This window comes from Meleagris gallopavo, chromosome Z (assembly GCF_000146605.3).
Source record: "Meleagris gallopavo isolate NT-WF06-2002-E0010 breed Aviagen turkey brand Nicholas breeding stock chromosome Z, Turkey_5.1, whole genome shotgun sequence".
Classification (NCBI taxonomy): Eukaryota; Metazoa; Chordata; class Aves; order Galliformes; family Phasianidae; genus Meleagris; species Meleagris gallopavo.
In genome coordinates this window covers 28456047-28470318 of record NC_015041.2, presented here as the reverse complement: position 1 = coordinate 28470318, position 14272 = coordinate 28456047, and positions in this window count along the sequence as shown.

Sequence of the window (14272 nt, the reverse complement as noted above, 5' to 3'; positions counted from 1 at the left end):
AATGACTGCCCTCACAATCGCGTATTTAAAAAAAGAAAAAAAAAGAACAAGCCAGAACTTTTAAATGTAATAAAAGTTCAACTTAAATGTATTCTCATCAATTTAATACAGGATGGAGACTACATCCATCTTTTTTGAAACTTTGGGCTGAAAGTTTATCATAGATGTCTTCTATGTTTTTCCTTAAAACAGAAGGAAGAGAAAGTAGGCCAAAGTACCGCCTTTAAATATTGTTTCATCTTTACATAATGCTTTGTTGCCAGTTTTCAAGTCACATTTCACAAAAGATCCTATGCTAGAAATGTTCTCCCCAAATTTGACTAAGAGTGCACTGATTGCAGAATAACATTTTTAATCTTGACCAGAGAAGAGAGATACAGTGGGCATTATGCCAGGGCTGATGAAAAAAAGAAAAAAAAAAGAAAAAAAAAAGAAAAAAAAAGACTAAGAAATAAGATCTTCTAAGATTTAATATGAAATTTGCATATTTTTTCTCTCAAAGGGTATTTGAAATGGTTTGTAGAATAGTCCATTTAAAAATTTTGTTGCAATGTATGCATAGCAGCTGTTCCTTGATTCTGGGCTATGATCATCATTAAATCTACTTCATTAACATGTTGTGCAAAACATCAACACTAGACATTAATGTTAAGATTTAACTGTGCAAACCTTGAAGATGATTCATTTTTGTTTACCTGCAGTCAGACGGGAAACACAGTGTTATATACTTCTTAAATGCGATTGTATTTTTTACATCAGATTTGGGACTTTTCAAAACAGTAAAAAAATATGAAGTTTGTAGTGAAGGAGTATCAGTCATGATAAGTGATTAGTAAGTTAATTTGGAGGGTGAGAATACTGATGTGTATTTTGATTAGCAGTAGCTTTGGACAAAAAGATATCTTGTATATCTCTGATTTTTGTAAATTAAACATAAAAATTACATTACATTAATCATTCTATCTATAAGCCATTATACAGAACTCACCATAGTTTGCTAAGAAAAACTACTGAACAGTAGCTATGTTAAATGTCTTTGCTTTACTGTTGTGATAAAAGCTTTCTAAAATACAAAATATCACAAGCATTTTGGCTCAGGCTAACGACCTTGATGTGACATGTTCTCAGTGTGGCCTTACAGCAATGCATTAGAAATATAAATTCATTTTAAATAAATGTTTTTTATTAAAAAATAATAAAGACAATAATTAAAATAGTTTTTAAGGGCTATTTTCTACAGACAGTAACTATGAAAAGCAGATTTTAATTGAAGCCCTCCAACCACAATACTCCACGTAAGCTAGTTATAAAATATAGATAGTTAGCTAGTTTGCAGTATTAATATTTGAGAAATAAATTATTTTTGCAACGCAAAAGGTTCTCCTAGCATAAGTATTAAGAGACCCCAAATTAAACAAGAATGTACTAATCAGAACAGAAGGGGATAAATCTTTCAGAACATGTAGAACTCTTTTTTATAGAATAGAAATTTACTTGGAATCATGTAAAATGATCATATTAATAAAAATGTATGGAATATATAATATAAATAATATAAATATATATATAATATAAATAATATAAATAATATAAATAAGTAAACACTAAGGTTGTGGTAATGGAAAATTTAAACTGACATTGCAAAGAATGACTTCATTTAAAATAGTATGGAAATGATGCTGTAACTAGAAAACCTAAATATTCGAAACAAGTACTTAAAAATATCCCTAAACAGGCTTAAAGCTTACAGAATCACAGAATCACAGAATTGTAGGGGTTGGAAGGGACCTCCAGAGATCATCAAGTCCAAGTCCCCTGCCAAAGCAGGTTCCCTACACCAGGTCACACAAGTAGGTGTCTAGGCGGGTCTTGAATATCTCCAGAGAAGGAGACTCCACAACCTCCCTGGGCAGCCTGTTCCAGTGCTCCGTCACCCTCACTGTGAAGAAGTTCTTGCGCACATTTGTGTGGAATGGAACTTCCTATGCTCCAGTTTCTGGCCGTTTCCCCTTGTCCTGTCTCCACACACTGCTGAAAAGAGTCTGGCCTCGCCACTCTGCCCCCCACATCTTAGATATTCATAGACCTGGATCAGGTCCCCTCTCAGTCTTCTTTTCTCAAGGCTAAACAGACCTTTTATTTTCAAACTGTCAGAACACTACAATAAAGTTTTCTTTTTGTAAAATGAGAGTAAAAGCTGAGGATACTGATAAAGTTGTTACAGAGCTTTCAGAAACTTCACATGTAGTGTGACTTTATACTTAAATATCTATATTACTGAATTTTCAAGCTTCTCCTTTAGTGTAAAATTTTGCCACCTATGATATCTTGTTAAACTTGCCACATACTTCCTGGCAATAACCATGGCATCTACCTTAGAAAGACTTGCCCTAAACAAAACAAGTATTTCAGAATGAACTTGTCAAATCACTGATGTTCTGATCATGAAGATAACCTCAGACAAGTCTGCTTACTTCCTCTGCAGTGTGGGTCATCAGGTTTTGCTTACCCTTATCTTTTGCCAAGCTCATAGATACTGTAATCTAGTCCACCTTCTAGTTAGCTACTACACTTTATCCAGGAAGGCATCCAAACATTGACTGTTCCTAATGAAGATTATGAGAAAATTATGATTTTTTAATTTAATGAATATTTACTCTCTGTCTTATTGTTTCTCGTATCTTCATATTTAAGTCTTAATTAGATTTTATTCCATACATTTTTATTAATATGATCATCTTTACATGATTCCATGTAAATTTCTATTATACAGAAAAGAGTTCCACATGTTCCACAAGTGAACTAATTTCTGTCTTCTTGTCTAAACTGCTTGACTTCACTTTACTATATTGTAAGATAGTGGTGGCATGTTAATTATCTGCATGCACTATATATCGGTTATTCCTTGTAATGTACTTTCAAAGTAATGTCTCCTATTACAGTATGTTGACCCATGACATCACAGGCAGACATTGTTGCTATGGCAGTAGAGATTGAACCTTCCTACCACTACACTGTTATACATTGTTGCTGTGTGTCACATGGCAACAGAGAGGCAGTCTGACAAAATGGCATCTGACATAGGAGTGCGTATTGCTCACTGTTGGTGAAAATGCACAGCTAGTAGAGGTGACTGTGTTGAAATATAGCATTTTCTAGCTGAGAGTTTGCTCTTTCAGGTACTGTTATTGTGCTCTTTGTATCCATTGTAGTTTCCATAGAAACTACACTTTTGGAGTGACCTATAATAATTCTGTGTGTCCGCATGATGCATTACATGGGTTTCAAAAGCAGTATAGTCACACTAGCATAGTCCATGGGCTAGTATGGGCTAATACGCTCTGCTTCCCATAACAAAAATCTGGGTCACCACTGGGCTATTTCACCAGTGCAGACTTTGTGTTTCCAGTGTCCAAAACATTTGTGATCACCTGCGAGGTACGCTGTCAATCTCTGCACAGCAGTGTATAATGCCATAGAGGCATATCTGAATTAGCAATGACTGACAAGAAGTCAAGGCTGGACCCACTGGCAACTGCAGACACCCTGGGGATCAGTTCTGCAGAGAATCTACCAAAGACTAGCTGCCTTTCTTGATTTAAAAGCTAATAATAAGTTCAGCAAGTTGCTGTGATGAGGTACGCAGTTACACTGTATGCTTCTCTTCATCTAACACTTGATAAAAATAGTCCTTACATTTCTTACTTTCTCTAGGGTCTTTACCTGATTTATTTATAATGCTGAAAAAAAAATTAAGAAATTATTTCTAAGCTATATACTAAATTAATTTGAATTATAAATCTCCTTAGTTGATTCTCTCAAGCTTCTACACTGTCTATCAGATTTAGCATTTTAATCTTTGGAGAAACACTTCTCGAGTTTTAGCATATGTTCTAATTCTTTAATCTCTAGTTTGCAATTCCTCTTTGGCCTTAATGTTTCCAGTACCTCTAGGTTACAAAACATCTATGTTCTCATAAAATATGTGATTTCTCAAATCTCACATCAAGGACGAACAATCATTTACCCCCTGCCACACTTTTAGGGAAAATAACCTTGTAAGAAATGTGTGAATGTTACTGCTATATCTGGTACATGTTCTCTTCTCTGACTGCTGATCAGTGCTTTGGGCCTGTTGGAAGCATGAGACAACTGAAAGTCTGAAGGTGAAATTGGTGTGTATACAGATATTTATGTATGTTTTTTTCCCTCAAAATCTATTCATAGCTGAGCATAAACTTACTGTCCCTCAACCAGATTGCAGAGGCAAAATAAGTCTTATTACAAAGTTCTGAAGAGGAATTTGCCTGTTTTATGTATTTCAAGATTTCCTTATAATTCATACGAAAGGATTAAAATCAAGATGTTCCCAAATTCTAAGATGTTATGATAATAAGAGACCCATTTGGATCTTTTCTTGAGATAAAAACTAGAAGGTAAGGAGTCTAAATCTCACTTCAAAAACAGTGTAATGAGTCCAGCTTGTTACAGGCATGCAAATGTATTTTCATGCCCAGTCCCTTTCAACACTTTCAAGGTCTTGATGGAAGTACTGAGATACGAGCAGAAAGTATTTGGTGTCTTATTGAAGGATGCTAAGTCAACGGCTGCCTTATTTATGAAGAATACTGTAATGGTTTAATGATTTTTGGTTATCAGTATTCCACATCATAACATCATGTAATGCACTGGGGGTTTGACTGCTGATGCTCAAGTTCTGGGTGCCTATCTGGAGGAGAAAAACTACATTCCCCAGGGGGCTTTGCGGTCAGCGAGGAGATATATCTCCTTGCAAGGTCACGTGATGTGCTCTTCTTCACCTGCTCTTCTTCGTCTGCGCTTCTCCATCTGCTCTTCTTCATCTGCTTTTCTTCAACTGGACTGCACTTCTCACCTCAGCGTTGTGGTGAGGCCTATCCACCTTTCAGACACTCTCTCTCTCATTATATTTTGCTGATACTATATTTAATAAATTAGTTTGTTTCACCTCAGATCGTCGCCGCTGTTTTCAATTATTTTGGGGTCTCCTGTTTTCCTTTTCTGGAGGTGCGGATCCACAAATCCCTCTGCCCTCCTATTAACGGAACCGGGCCAAACCAGCCCGTAAACCGTTGACAAATATAGACACAAGTATTTAAATTTTTCATCTTCTTGGACTGAGGTACTTTCTATCTTGTAAGATTTACAAATCATGAAGTACTCTGGATAGCTGACACAAAAGTTTACTGTTTCATGTATAGCAGAGATGCCATTTATGCATAGGATAATTCAGTGGGCAGACATTATAACCATTGTATAGCAGGCTCTAATCCAGTTTTCGTTCCTCCCTGAGTGTGGATTGAGCACTCTGGAGAAGAGAAGGCTCCAGGAAGACCTCATTGTGGCCTTTCAGTACTTGAAGGGAGCAAACAAACAGGAGGAGGAATGGCTGTATATGAGAGTGGATAGTGATAGGACAAGGGAGAATGGTCTTAAACTGAGACAGGGGAGGCGTTGGTTAGATATTAGGAGGAAGTTTTTCACTCGGAGGATGGTGTCACACTGGAACAGGTGCCCAAGCAGGTTGTGGATGCCCCATCCCTGGATGGCTTTGAGTCCAGTCTGCATGTGTCTCTGGGCAGCCTGATCTGGTGGTTGGTGACCCTGCCTCTGTCAAGGGGGTTGAAACTAGATCATCATTATGGTCCTTTTCAACCCAGGACATTCTATGATTCTATGTTGATTTGCTTTCTTGATCAAAGACATTAGCGTGACATTACTGGATTGAGATAGATTAAAGACTACTGTTTTGAAATTTAAATAGTACTGTGTATGCAGACTGAAAATTGGAACAGTCTCTTCTTCTTCTTCTTCTTCTTCTTCTTCTTCTTCCAGTACTCTTCTTCAAGTATTTACATGTGTCTAAGAACATTTTGATCTCTACAACTCCAGTACATTCTTTCGGTACTGATTCTCTCTAGCTTTTCCTAAGATAGTTTCAATATCTAGTTCATAAAAAAAGAATGAACAGTGGCATTATCAGAAAAAGCATCAATATAAGCTTTGTAAGCAAAGCTGTCTGAAGGCACAGGCAGGGCTTCTACAGTCTATACCAGTTTCAGGTCCCAGAGAGGAAGACTTGGAGAAGGGAAGGAGGAAGGCTTCTTGAAGCCACCTGAACTGGATGAAAGGCTCTATGCTGTTTGTTGGAAGGATTATATGACACCTTGTGGTCTAAGGAGACCCAGCTGGTTTATGCAGAATGACACTAAAAACTACATGGGCTATTACGTTTTGTCTCGTTTCCCTCAAGCTTTTCCTGTTTAAAAACATTCAAGGGGGAGAGGGAAATGTAGAAATGTCTCTCTTGTTATCTGCAGTTGGTCCTTTCTGCTGTTAGAGTAGCTTTGTATAAAGTAGATATTTTGGACCTTCAAGAATGTCTGTGTATGTTAAAGTAATATAGGGCTATGAGATATAGCAGATTCAGTATTTTCACGGCCTTTGCCTCTCCATGTTACTGGTGATGCCAGTATATTTGTAACTTGAGTTCTCAAATGATATCAGTATGAAAAGAAGGCAGGAGGGAAAGGGTGATTTTTGTTTGGTTGTATTTTGTTTATTTTGTGAAATGATATTGTTATTCTTCATTCCTCCTGCATGCAAATTAGATTCAAAGTTCAAATATTAGTAACAGCAGGTTTAAAATTCATCATTTTACAGTTGTTAAATCCATTTCCTCTTGGTTTGTCCCCTTGGCAACAAAAATTAAAAGTCAGCCATGTGATGAAAAAAAAAAAGGCAGTTCATCAGAGCCTGTCTTTGCATAACACACAGAGATTCTGACTGATTGCAGACTTGATGTTGGCTCAAGCCAGAAGGGAGGAGGGTAGTATATGAGTGCTTTGAGATCTTTCTCTGGAGTATGGACAATGTACTAATTCTTAAAAGCTGGAGAAAATGGAGATATGGCTAATGGCAGTGGCAACACCATCTAGTTAGATAATAAACAATTTTCTGCATACAAAATTGAGAGTACTGAATGGCGTTTCATTGCTGGAAGTGATGGTTTCAGCTTGCTACAGTTGTGTATTTCCACACCGAACATTCATTCTTATTATTAATTATGATGTAGGTTCCTGGCACTTACTGAACAGCTAAGGGCAAAATTTCACGCTACATATTGAAGTCTTGGAGATCTCCTCATAGCCATACCACTGTGAGAAGGAACCCTTACATATGAGAAGCAGATGACCAAACCAGAGAGGTGCACTTTAACAGAAGAAAGGGATTTGTGGAGTCAGCTTCACACAGTAACACGGCTTTTTTAATGCTACTGAGAGCACAGTTGGGCTAAATTCATATCCGCTTCATTTGCTAAAATGATTTTCACTTAATACTAAATTCCTGTTTAAGAATGATGTAAAATTTACCTTCCAGTTCTCAGATATTTATACAGATGGGCCTATTCCAGAAACACCAACCTTTTAAAGTCTTTTAGTCAGTTAAAGTATCTTTCCATGTGGTGTTTTTTTTTTTAGTTTTTTTAGTACTTTTTTTGGTAGTGTGCAGGAACCATGAACTTCCCCGCACTGAGTGTCCATGGGAAAGCAAGTCTGGTGAAAATCAAAGAAAACTCTATGAATTCTTACATCAACGAACCTGCCTCTGGTCTTGAAAACTCACCAGTAACAAACGTGCTCATTTATATCTGAGCCAAGTCTGCAACAATAGTTTCTTTTTCTCATCCTACTCACTGAATATGAGATGCTTTCAACATGGGAAAGGTTTCCTACTCTGATTGTCTTACAGGTGCTGATCTTGCTAGACAAATTAGCACAGGTATGTGATGATATAATAACTGCTTTTGAACCCTTTTTCCGGGGTATCCTCTTCAACAGACTATAACAATTTCCTTTGGAGATGTCAGCTGTCATCCTTAAACAACTGGGCTGATGTGAATGAGCAACATGCAGTTTTAAATTCCTAGGCAAGGGGATGTGAACTTAAAGTGTCTCAATTTTAAACTCTCCAAATCTCCATATCAACATCAACAATGTTTTGGTAGTTCCTGGTCTGTACTAATCAGATATTCTATCCAACTACATATTAATAGCATTAGCTGCAGTTAATAATGCCAATAAGGATATTTTGGGTTAAAACAAAGTACAGCTACATTGAAAACAAAATGAAAGAAGAAAGTCAATGTATCTTTTGGCTTCTTCTCTGCATGTAACTTAAAATTGAGAAATTATGCAGAACCATGTGGAAAAATCCCTCTTGGAAAAGCGCCCTCTGGAAGGTCATGAAGGACAGTTGTTTGCCAAGTTCCTCTGACTTGGCAAGATGCAGAACTACTTGGCAAGCCTATCCACAAGTTCTATGGTCATTCATTGCCTGCCCTCGTGCAAAGACTACGACTCTGATGTTGGTTCTTGACTCAGACAGTCCAGTAGGTAGAGAGCTCTTTATCCAAAATGAGTCATCATTGTTTCTGAGAACATAAGGCTCATGACTGAAAACGCAGACTTTCCTTGTGCCTTCAACTCTGAAAAACATTGAATTAAATCCAAACAGGAACACCTCTCCAAGTTCGCAGTTTGGATCAGAAGCAATGAACTGCAGAAGACAAGTGCTAGAGTAGAATCCGAGACACTGATTATCTCAGTAGTCCATACAGAAGAGTACAGAAGCTGCTTGGGCAGTACCACATACAGGACCTTCTGAATAATAAACTGCAATCGATCTATTGAAATTGGTTAGCTTATATTAGTTCCACCTATTCATCTTCAAGAGGATTTATTCCAAAAATAAATAAGCCACCTGGAGGATTCCCTCCCATCTTATATGCTGCGATTTAGCTATCTGTAAAACTGGTTAATATTGAAGCATTTTTTCAAAGAAATATATATCGTTCTGATACCACAATATTTAGTGAAGACAAGTTATGATGTTAGCAAATAATGTTAACATGATTAACTGAATATAACCTTCTAAACTGGTTAGGTCAGTTCTTCCTATTCTGATTTTGAAGCTCAAAGTGTTCTCATTAGAACCTACCTATTTTTCTAATACATTTTTTTCAAAGATGTATAATCTTTTGTTTTCAAATACTGCATCATCAACTCTTGCATTAGTGAGTACCGCTAGTGACAAGGTGCTCTGGAATTACAGAATCACAGAACTGTAGGGGTTGGAAGGGACCTCCAGAGATCATTGAGTCCAATCCCCTTGCCAAAGCAAGCTCCCTAGTACAGGTTGCACAGGTGGTTGTTCAGGTGAGCCCTGAACATCTCCAGAGAAGGAGACTCCACAACTTCTCTGGGCAGTCTGTTCCAGTGCTCCGTCACCCTTACTGTGCAGAAGCACATTTGTGTGGAACTTCCTATGCTTCAGTTTCCCTTTGTCCTATCACTATGCACCACTGAAAAGAGTCTGGCCTCATCCTTTTGCCTCCCACAGCTTAGATATTTATTGTATTTGATCAGATCCCCTCTGAGTCTTCAATTCTCAAGGCTGAACAGACCCAGGTTGCTCAGCCTTCCTCACACGAGAGGTGCTCCAGGCCATTTATCATCCTTGTAGCCCTCCATCGGACTCTTTCCAGGAGATCCTTGTCTTTTTTCAACCAGGGAGTCCAGAACTGGACACAATACTCCAGGTGAGGTCTCATCAGGGCAGAGTAGAGGAGGAGGATTACCTCCATAGACTTGCTGGTCATTCTCTTTTTAATGCACCCCAGGATACCATTGGCCCTCCTGGCCATCAGGGCACACTGCTGTTGTCCACCAGGACCCCCAGGTCCCTCTTCACAGACCTCCTATCCAGCAGGTCATCCCCCAACCTGTACTGGTGCATGCGGTTATTCCTCCCTAGGTGCAAGACTCTACACTCGCTCTTGTTAAAACTCATCTGGTTCCTCTCCACGCAGCTCTCCAGTCTGTCCAGGTCTCATTGAATAGCAAGCAGCACAGCCTTCTGGTGTGTCAGCCATTCCTCACAGCTTCATGTCATGAGCAAACTTGCAGAGGGTGGACATCATTCCCTCATCAAGATCATTGATGAAGATGTTGAACACAAGACCAGGCCCAGCACCGACCCCCCATTAATATAGGCCTCCAACTGGATGCTGCACAGCCGATCACAACCCTCTGAGCTCTTCCAGTCAGCCAGTTCTCAACCCACCTCACCGTCCAGTCATCTATTCCACACTTCCTCAGCATCGTTGTAAAGATGTTGTGGAAGACAGTGCCAAATGCCTTGCTGAAATCAAGGTAGACTGCATCCACTGCTCAAATTGTGCTCCTTGAAGCATTTCTGAAAAAAGAAACTTCTAAGAAGTTATATTTTCTGCAAGTGGGGTCTGTCAAATACACAGTTACCATCTGCATAACACATTAAAAAGAAAAAAAAAAAAACACCAAACCTTAATCTGAACAAACCAGACTCTCCTTATAGGTACTAAGTGTCTGAAAAATCTATGATAAGGTCAGTATGCTTTGTCACTTACTTGGCTTAACTTCTGTGCTATGGGCAAGACCTGTGGTTTTAAACAATCCTGTTTGTGTGTAAATAAATGCTCTTTTAATTTGCCATAAATTCAAGTATTTTGTTTTGTAGTTATGAATAATTAGCATACCTTTTATGATTTTTTTTTTTACTCGGTTCTACCTTAAGGGGAATACTTTCTCTTCTACGCACATGTGTAACCTCCAATAGCAATAGTAACAGTTATGAAGTATGGCCCCAAGGGAGACAATTTCCCTAAAACTTTTAAAATGTAAATCTATGCACCATTCTTGCCAGCATGCATGCTCCAGTAAGTGAAACTAATATTCCGTACTTGCCAGCATAATAATCCAAAAATTGAATAAATTCCAAGCACTAAACTTAAGAGAAAGTTCCTAATTTTAACTGTGCGTAACAGCATGGTTGGTGTTACCTCCAACTGCTACTCACTTCTTGCTGTCTGGCTTTTGAAGTGGAAGTTTTATGTTGAGATGATGGGGGAGAAAAGTGTTATGTTTAGTTTGATTGTGTACTTCTGCCAGTATAATTTCTGGAAAATGTATTGTATTCTAGTCACTTCCATGAAAAATAACATTTATTTGGACAGATAAAGTTAGAACGCATAACCATACACAATATATTTAGACTAGAAATTACAGCAATTGGAATCACAGTTACCTTTGATCTCAGGTTGGTTTTCTGCAGCCTAATTCTGTTTAATGCTACCGACTACTCTTGGTGTACACATTTGGGAATAAGATTTGATCTATAGTAATCCTTAACATTTCCTGACAAGAATGATTTTGAGTGGGTTTTAACTTAAATTTTGTGTAAGTACTCTGCTCAGAAGTGTAATATTGTGCCTGTGAATGAATAAGTACATGTGCATAACCATTAACAAAAATATGCTGTAAGTATTGAAGACTAAGCATATAAAAGCAGAATGCATTCAACTGTTAATTAGGTTAGTGCTTATGAGAAAGATTAATCAGACTCTTGTCTATGTTTTAAGTTCAGAGTTGGAATTCTTCAAGCATAAGCATACTATAAATACACATATGAATCTTCTTCCTCAGGAGAGACATATAGGCCCCTAAAATATGTATTCTATGAATTCTGTAGTAGGACATCCAATTGAAACTTCCGCAAAAAAAAAAATACCCACGTGGTATTCATACACAATTCAGTGTGATAGAACTATATAATTGCTTTCATGCAATTCAGTGCTAGGAAATACACTGACTTGTGCCAAAAATGTTGTCAAAGAGGTTTTGTAGGAAATATCGTTTCACAGTGAAATCAATGTTTATGACTGAGGTAGAACAGGATCGGAAGCTTACTCTCATTTTATTTTTTAAATCCTGTATCCATTTCAGATTGGATTCTCAACAGTCCCTAATGAATGATCTAATGGACACAAAAAATGTCTTGGTTTTCTGTGAGGACTTTTCTTCTGAGTTTATTCTCCTTTGTGTCTTCTAATAAATCTAAGCAAAGCCTTCTTAACTGTGCTAAAAGAATTCAGAAGGTAGACATCTCATGCAGTATTCTCACTTCTACCAGGAGTACATTTTAGATTAGCCTGAGAAATGAAGCACAGAATCGTAGGGGTTGAGTAGAATTGGAGGGTGCTTGAGATCACCAAGTACAACCTCCTCCCTGATAAAGCTGGTTCCCCACAGCAGATCACACAGGAAAGTGTCCAGAAAGGTTTTGAGTATCTCCAAAAAAGGAGACTCCACAACCTCCCTGGGCTGCCTTCCCAGTGCTCTTTCATTCTCATAATAAATAAGCTAATATTACTGGAGATAATAATAGCAAGTACTTGGTTGTGTTGTCACTGTTTTAAGGTCCCCTACATCTTCTTTTTAAAAAGTCTTCCTAACCGAATACAATATAATGGATTTTGCAGTAATGGTCTCTTGAGGAAAGCTTGCATTTTAAAAAGCTGTTTGCAGCTTTATTTTAAAATCATGTGACAAATGTATGTAGATGTACGCATTCATTCAATAGCTCATGAACTCATTTAAGCCTAAAATACGAGAGAGATTCTCTTCCTCCAGGTTTTGAGGACAGCATCCTTCAAAACTGCTAATATTAATGTTCTACTTACACTAACACAGCTACAACACAATTTTAAATGTTGTGCATTAGGTGCACAACATCAAGCGCATCCTGGGGACTTGTTAATAGCATAAGACCTCCTGTTTACTGAAAAGTTCCAGAGAGGTAATGCGGTTTCCTTACTGTGGAACCAGTAAAATTTACTTCTGGTAAAAACAAGAAACAAGTGAGTAATATCTAAACCTGTTAACATGTATACACTCCAGATCAGTAGTGTACTCCAAACCCAAACCCAGTTTTCTTTGCTATTTGCTTGATCCGTTACTGCACAACTTGACTTCAACCGTCAGCTATTGTAAGCGAAAACTCATTGTTTTGCTGTGATGTATATTTAAGGTATAGATATGTTGTATGTTTACTGAGAAGTCCACCTTTGCAAGTACAAGTATGTGAATACAACTAAGCCCATGCAAATACTGTCAGTACTGCCTATGGTAATGATCTGGAGGGTATATCCCACACAAACACAGGTTGTCCTGGGAGGGACTGTTACACAAGGGATACTGAGCATTAGTTGTAAAATACTACTACACCCAATTTTGACTTTTTAAACTCCAAATAAACTTGCTGACGTCACCAAATTTTACTTCAGTAAGCGACAGTTTAGAAAACAATTATATAACTATGTTACGTAGACAACAATTGTTTTTATATATATACATATATGAACAAACAAAAAGAATAGCTATCTGGCTTTGCATTTAGTGAATTTACTGTTGAATTTCTATTGAGGACTTTATTCTAGAGTCACTGAAGTCTGATGTAACATGGAATGCCGGTGACACAGTTCATACAGTGTTCACAATTCCAGATAAATCCAAAAAAACCTCAGCATTTGATCTGATGGGCAAGTGCTCATCTGAAGACATTGGATGGAATAGTGCAAACTGTGAGTTAAATACTGAAAATTATTAATTCTTTCAATGTCATAAACTGGAAGAATGATTTTTAAACACTTAATTACACACAGATTTTAAAATGCAGCACAGTAAAAGGATCATTTGGAGTTCTGCTGGCTATAATGAGAAATACTGCCAGGAGAGCCAGCTTTTTGCAAAGGCGATTTATCAGATAGAAGTAATAACAAAAACACTAAATGTACAAAGAGGAGTGTTCCTTTAAATTTGCATGAAAAGTACTCTGCTTCTGAACGTGCAAGTACCCGGATGATTTTCGCTGCAGGACAGCACTTCACCTCCAGCAGACAGAATGGGTTGGAAGAGGAATACCTCAAGCCCCCTCCTCTCCCCAGCCCCCATCCAACACGGACCTGAGCGCCTGCAGGAATGGGGCACCCACAGCTTCTCTGGGCACAGAGAAACACATCAAACCTAAATCTCCCCTTCCTCAGTTTAAAACCGCTCCCTCTTGTCCTATCGCTGACTCTTTAACTGCCTTGTACTTTTCGTCTGAGGAACAGCTCTTCTCGAAGGCAGCCGCGCAACGGACCAACAAAGCAAAGCAGAGCAGAGCAGCTCAACTCAGCCCACCCCACCCCCCGGGATGCGCCGGGTGGTGCCACAGGGCCGGCCCGGGGGGGCGGCGGGCAGGATTAGATTTCAGGCCGGCAGGGCGTGCCGGAGCGCGCTTCCCCGCGGCGCGGCGCCGTTACTCGGGGGCGGGGAGGGCGAAGGCGGAGAGCGGGGCCCGCGGCGCCGCC